General features: G+C 38.8%; 1 pseudogene; it reads left to right on the forward strand.

Moving 5' to 3' along the window:
- The first annotated feature begins 2,554 nt into the window (after positions 1-2,554).
- LOC105071351 (tRNA pseudouridine(38/39) synthase pseudogene) lies at positions 2,555-4,602 on the forward strand (annotated as a pseudogene).
- The last annotated feature ends 2,488 nt before the right edge of the window (positions 4,603-7,090 follow it).

Below are 7,090 nucleotides of genomic sequence, written 5' to 3' on the forward strand. Positions count from 1 at the left end.
TGTACTTAATATTACTGAGATGTGCACTTAAAATGGTTAAGATAACAAATTTCATGTTATCTGTATTTTGCCAAAATTAAAAACAAAAAGCAAGAATGGCTATATTAGTATCAGATAAGTAGACATTTTAACATAGAAAATTACTAAAGACAAAGAGGGGCATTACATGATTATAAAAGTATCAATCCATCACAAAGATACAACTATCCTGAATGTGTTTCAAGGAAACAACAGAGTTTCCAGATACTCAAAGCAAATCCCAACAGAGTTGTGAGGAGACACAGACTAAGCCATAGTTATAGTTGGACTTCAAACATCTCTAACAGTCAGCAACTGACAGAACCACTAGACGAAAAATCAGCAAAGAATAACTGAACAGAACAATGACCAACAGTGTCTAATTTATATATATAGAACACTCCACTCAACAACAGCAGAACATATACTTATTTCAAGTGTCTAGAATATATACCAAGATAGACTGTGTGCTTTGCCATAAAATGAGCTTCAGCAAATTTAAAAGATTGAAATCTTACAGAATGTATGTTCTAAGCATAATGGAATCGAACTAGAAATCTGTAAATGTGAAAGACAACAGGAAAATCCCTAAACAATTGAAAATTAAACAACATACTTATAAATAATCTGTGGGTCAAAGACAAAGTCTCAAGGAAAATTAAAAAAAAAAAAGACATTGAACTGAATGAAAAGGAAGAGACATCAAAATAAATGGAAAGCAGCTAAAGCAGCACTGAGTGAAATTAATAGCATCAAATGCTTACATTAGAAAAAAGGAAAGGTCTCAAATCAGAGCCCTAAGTTCCTACCTAAAGCATATAGGGGGAAAAAAGAAGAAAATAAACCCAAAGCAGGTGGGAGGAAGGAAATAATTATGAGCAGAAATCAATGAAATTGAAAGGAAGAATAAAATAAAGAAAATCAATGGGAATGAAACTATTTCTTAAATCAGTAAAATTGATAAACCTTTAGCAAGACAAAGAGCAAATTAGACATGACCTAACAACCAGTGCCAGGGATGATTCCGGGAATGTCACCGCAGATCCGGCAGCCATTCAGCGGATGATAGGCAGATACTGTTATTAACTGTGTGCTCCTATATTTGAAAACTTAGAAGAAATGAATCAATTCTTTGAAAAGGTTATATAGGCAATATAATTAGTCCTTTAACCAATAAAGAGATTGAATTTGTATTTCTGCTCCTGAAACAGAACTACCCATGCCTACATGATTTCACTGGAAAATTGTACCCAATTTACAATCTCTACCACAAAATGGAAGAGGATGAAGACATTTCACATCTCATTTTGTGAAGCAAGTATTATGCTAATAACAAAGCTGCAAAGAGAGTACTTGTATTAAGATTGAATGTGTAGTCACAATAATGAAGATAGCATGGTATTTGCTGAGGTATGTACACGTATATCAGTGGAACAGAATAAAGAACCCAGAAATGGACTCAAACCAATATTCCTCCCAACTATTTTTGACAAAGATGAAAAAGCAATGTCAAGGAGGAAGAATAGCCTTTTTAATAAATGGTCCTAGAGCACTTGGACACTTCTATAATAAAAAAAGAACCTTGGCCCAAATCTCATACTTTATGCAAAAGGTAAAACAAATCAGATTGAAATTTAAAACTATATAATTTTAGAGAAGATGTTCAGTGCCTGAGACCAGGTGAAAAGTTCTTAGACCTGACACCAAAAGCATGACCCATAAAAGAAAAAAATTGATGAACTGGACCTCATCAAAATTATACCTTTTGCTCTGTGAAAGATACTATAATGTTGAAACATAAGCTACAGACTGAGAAAAAATGTAAATCACATTACCTGACAAAAGATCTATATCTAAAATGTACAAAGAGCTCTTGACATTCAACAGTGAACAAAATTTAAAAATCCAATTAGAAAATGGGCTTCAGCTGTGGCCCATGCTAAACAGGGGGGACCTGCATGATTCCTTTATTCCTGGGGTTATCACACCATTGCTGAAAATCACATAGACAGAAACCAGACTGAGAAACTCCTAAAAGGGGTACAAGAACTGGAGAAGGAGATTCAATGACCTAAGAAGGAACAGGCCGACAACAGGAACTCAAACATTAGAGAAAATTCTTCAGGAACTGGAAATGCTAAGTGTATTTTTTTTTCTTTTTTTTAATGTCAGTCCTCATGACCAAAGACATGCAGCCCTACGTATAGTCTATCTGATCTGAGCTAAGGATACCAAGGCTTTGCCAGACAGAAAAATGCAATATTAGTGAAGAGAAAGAGGCTCTAACCAAGGCTGGACTAGGAGAAAGCAGGCAGGCAGCCAGCTCTCACTGATATGAGTAAAGAAACAAAGATATTACTTTGAAAGAAGTCAACAGTGCTGGTAAAGAAATTCATTGTACCCATATTTGCAATCAGGGGCTCCCTCCAGACATCCATATACTGGCCCGGGCCCCTGTAGAGCCCAGCTTCAGTGCTAGGTTCGGTTGTCTTGAGCAGACTTACTACAGTTCTCCCCTTGTGCTGATTTAGTAACCATGAATTACGCAGCTCTGAAATATGAAGGCACGTAAGATTTCAGGAGCTTGCGTAAAAGGAATGTAGCCAACAGACTGATTGATTTTCAGTGGACTATTCTGTCTGCTCAAGTACAGCTAGTAGTCCAGAGCCTGAGGGAGGGAGAGGGCAAGAATCTTTCTAGTTATGTCAGTTTGAAGTGATTGGCCAGGCGTTCTTTATCAAGACCGCTGTATGATGACTATCCTTTTTGTGATTGGCCAAGGGATGGATAAGCCAGAGATTATTGACGAACATAGAGAGATATTCCCAGAAACCTCACTACAGTATGGCTGTAGAATTTTCTCTTGTCTTGTATGATTTTAAGGTTGAAAATATCAACTGAATCTATGACTGGGAGGGTCAGGAGCTCGGTGTTACCACCTCCAACAACTATATAGGCTAAAGATACTGTTAAAACTTACATGTTGTATAGTATGCTATAAGGACTGGACTCTGTTGCAGTACCCTGTGGGGAAGGACCAAAAAGGAGGCAGTGATAGAATGAAGTAAAGTTAATAACTGTCATAATGCATTTGTAGTGGGAGTGGAAATGCACACATGTAAGTTCCTCCTAGATCACCTTAAATGTCAAGGATTGGAATTCCAATCCAGCATTTTATAAGTAGGGGAAGTATCTAGCATCCACATTTATTTCATGAAGAGGAAACAAAAAGCCTAAAGGGACTGTAATGACACACTAGAGGACGAAAAGATTATTTAAAGAAGCCAACAGAGGGGCTCTGTGTTGATACAGAAATTAAAACATCATTTAACAGTAGAAAAAACTCACTAGGATCTAGGAGGCAACAACCAGCTAGTGGTAAGTGGTGCAGAAAGGAAATAATATATGTTATTTACATATAATTGCAGGAAGTCCTGGAAATTCAGATGATCCGCTCTTAAAAGCCCATAAGGTCATTGTAAGAAAGATCTTGTTGCTTAAATTAGAAACAATTTGCTTTTTTATCCCTGTCCAAAAAGATTGAGATAGAAAAACCAAAAATCAATTGTAAAATGGAGATGTATTTCTGTACACCTGGAAACCTGTGCCTTGTGTTCAAATTCTTGAAAGCTTGATTCTGCCAGTGTTAAAAAAAAAAAAATAGGCTACAGACATAAATAGAAATCTCGATGAAGAGGATATACAGATGGCAAATGAGCACATAAAAAGAAGTTCAACGTTTACCATCAGGGAAAGGCAAATGAAAACTTTGAGAAGATACCACTATACATGAACCACAATGATTTAATCTTTTTTAAATGATAGCACCAAATGCTGGTGAGAATGCAGAGGAACTGCTGGTGGGATTGTAAAATGGTACAACTACTCTGGAGAGAAGTATGGAAGTTTCTTAACAAAACTGAGCATGCCATTACCATGTGATCCAGCCATTGTACTTGTGGGCATTTATCTCAGAGAAATGAAAACTTTTACATTCACAGGAAAACCTAAACAGGAACGATCATATCAGCTTTTTTTTTTTTTTTGTAATAGTCAAAAAAATCAAAACAATGAAAATGTCCTTCAATAAATAAATTGGTTAAACTGTGGTACCTCCATACCCTAGAATATTACTCACCAATAAAGGGAAAAAAAGATTGACATACACAATGACTTGGATGGATCTCAAGGGATTTATACTGAATGTAAAAAGCCAATCACAATAGGTTATATGTTGAATGATTCCATTTATTTATTATTCTTGTAATGGCAAAATTATAGAGATGAAGAACAAATTACTGGATTCCAGAGGTCAGGGAGGGAGGGAGGTAGTTGTGGTTATAAATGAGTATAACGTGACAGATCCTCGTGCTGGAATTCTTCTGTAACTTGACTGTAATGGTGTTAATCACAGGAAACTACACAGGTGATAAAATTCCGTAGGACTAAACACAAACACTCATACAAATATGTGCGTGTAAAACTGGTGAAACTGAGTGAGGTAAATAGATCATAACACTTTCAATTTCCTGATTGTGATGTTCTACTATAGATATGCGAGATGTTACCATTGGAAGAAACTAGGTTTAAGGGGAGAAGATATTTCTATTTCTTACAGCTGCACGTGACTTTACAATGATCTCAGTTTTTTAAATAAAATTAAAGCAAGTTTGTGGTATCGTTTAAATGCTGCCAAACTCTCAACAAAATAGCAATCATAAAATGCTAGAAAATGCCATCTATACATATAAATGGAATCAGTATATTCTCATTTTTATCCAGCTTCTTTCACTCAACGTACTTGATTTGAGGGTTCTTGTGTACAACAATATTACATTAATTTTATTAGTATGATTGTTATTTTGTTGAGGATGGGGATCTACAGAGAGGGGCAAAAAGAAGCAATCGTCAGGGAGTAGGAGGAAACTTCTTGGGGTGATGGGTATGTTCACACTTAGAATTGTGGTGATGGCTTAACAAGTATATACATACGACAAAACTCATCAAATTGTCACTTTAAGCATGCGCAATTTATTATATGTCAATTATACTTCAATGAAACCACTTAAAAGGATATCCTCTTTAGAGAGAAAAACAACTTTGGAAAGAATAAAGATAAAGATCCCTGCAGGGGAGACTGCTGTTTTAGAATTCTCTGTAGACAATATCCCTCTTTATTGCCTGCAAAGCAGACCTGCTCCCACTGCCCTGCCCTTGGGAAGCCACTGCTTGACCCTAAGTTTCTGTAACAAGTGGGCTAATCAGTGTTGGATTTGTGGCTTCCAGTCACCATTATTTCAGTCCTTAGGGTGCTTTCAGTAACTTTTAGTAGGATGAGGTTTTTGGCCTTTTGGAGGATCATCAGTTGTTGATGTCATCAGGTGGCATGTAACAAACACCACTATGAGGTAGGTGGCCTGGGAGTCATTTATTTCCCTGTTTCGTGGGATCCCACTGCCACCCACACACCTTAAACCATATAGGTTCTGGCAATCTACACTTTGACAGCGTGCTCCGCCTGCGCCCCACCCCAAAGATAGAAACGCCAAGCCCTTTTCCATCTTCCCAGTAGGTTCAAGTGTTAAGCAGGAAATTTGTCCGCAGCACTCTGTCCTGACCCACTCCTTATCCCCACTATCTGGTTAACTGTGATTCTGCCAGTTTTGCCCCCACTCTGCAGGACCCAGTGTCCCTCCCTCCTCACACCCTTTCCTCTTCCCTTCCTTCCCTGCTCCCACCACAAGAGAACTCACAGAAGCACACAGAAATTTTCCCAAGTTGGTTTTTATTTAATTACCATCAGTGTACCCTGTAGCTGTAAAATTCAATAGGTACACATTTGGTCATTACTCAGACTTCAGAGACTTTGCAGATATTTCTGAGGTCTCTAGCCTCTCTCTGAAGTTACTGGCCGCCCAGGTCACCAGTTGAAGTAGTGGGCTTCTCCGCTACCTCTTGCTTCTGCTGCAGCTCATTTTGATTTTCACTTAATGTCTCATTCAGCCTGTGATAATGGCCGAATAGTGTTGGTCCTTTAGCCTTCTTAGACTTTCTTATAGGGTTGGTAGTTTTTTTAGAGGCTTTTTTACTCAAAGTCCTTTGAAGGTTTTTTTTAATCTTCCTGGTTGTCTTCAATGCCTAGGAAGGAGGACAACAGAGTGAGTTTAAAAGGACACTGGTTTAAGGGGGAAAAGATGGGATATTGATGGAAAGGATGGCTTCATGAGAAGGGGTCAGGGCTGAGGAGGGGGTTTGTGCCAGGCAAGGAAGGGTAAGATTCTTGGGGGAGGAGGGCTCAATGGGTCAATGAAGAAAAGAGTAGCTTGAATAGGGTCACCTTACCTTGCCACCACTTCTGGTCCTGGGTTGATCAGGAACATTCATCTTCTTCCGCTGTCTGGAACTTGCGGTTGGTTGTTCCATATCTGTATTAGGCTCTGGTAGTTTCTTGGACACCTTAGACATATTGAAGCCTCCTGGTGGACTAGCCCAGGCTTCCTGACCGTGCTATATATACCCTTCCCCAGGACAATGAGGGGACCACACCCTTCAGCTTTGATTGGTCAGCAAGGCACTCCCCTAGCCAATAGTGGCTAAGGGGGTTGCTTAGAGATCACAAAGTACTGCTGATGACACCTCTGTGTGTGGCAAAGTTTGCTGGAGGGGCCAAGATATGGCTCAGACATTTCAAAGTACAATTTCTGACACCTCTGTAGGGGGAGAGGGGGTGATGAGGGGGCAAAGATGGCTTGGATAGAGAAAAGGGGCTTTCTTTAACATCCCAAAATAGTCTTCCCAAGCTGAACTGCCACCCCTCCTTATATCTCCATGTTCAATTGTGGTGGTGCACGTGGTAGAAAGAACCTGTCCTCCAAGCTGTTCTCCAAGGCCGCCCCTGCTCGGTGGTTTATTCTGGTACCTCCCATCCCTAGTTACTAGCTTCTGTTTTGAATATGTTGCCTAAAATCCCTCCAAAAGCAGTACGGCTGAATTCAAATATCGGAGAAGATGTGAATCATTTTACAAACTAACAAAAAGACCGGAACCACGAATAAACATTAAAGGCTGCTTA

Source organism: Camelus bactrianus, chromosome X (assembly GCF_048773025.1).
Source record: "Camelus bactrianus isolate YW-2024 breed Bactrian camel chromosome X, ASM4877302v1, whole genome shotgun sequence".
In the NCBI taxonomy this organism is placed as follows: Eukaryota; Metazoa; Chordata; class Mammalia; order Artiodactyla; family Camelidae; genus Camelus; species Camelus bactrianus.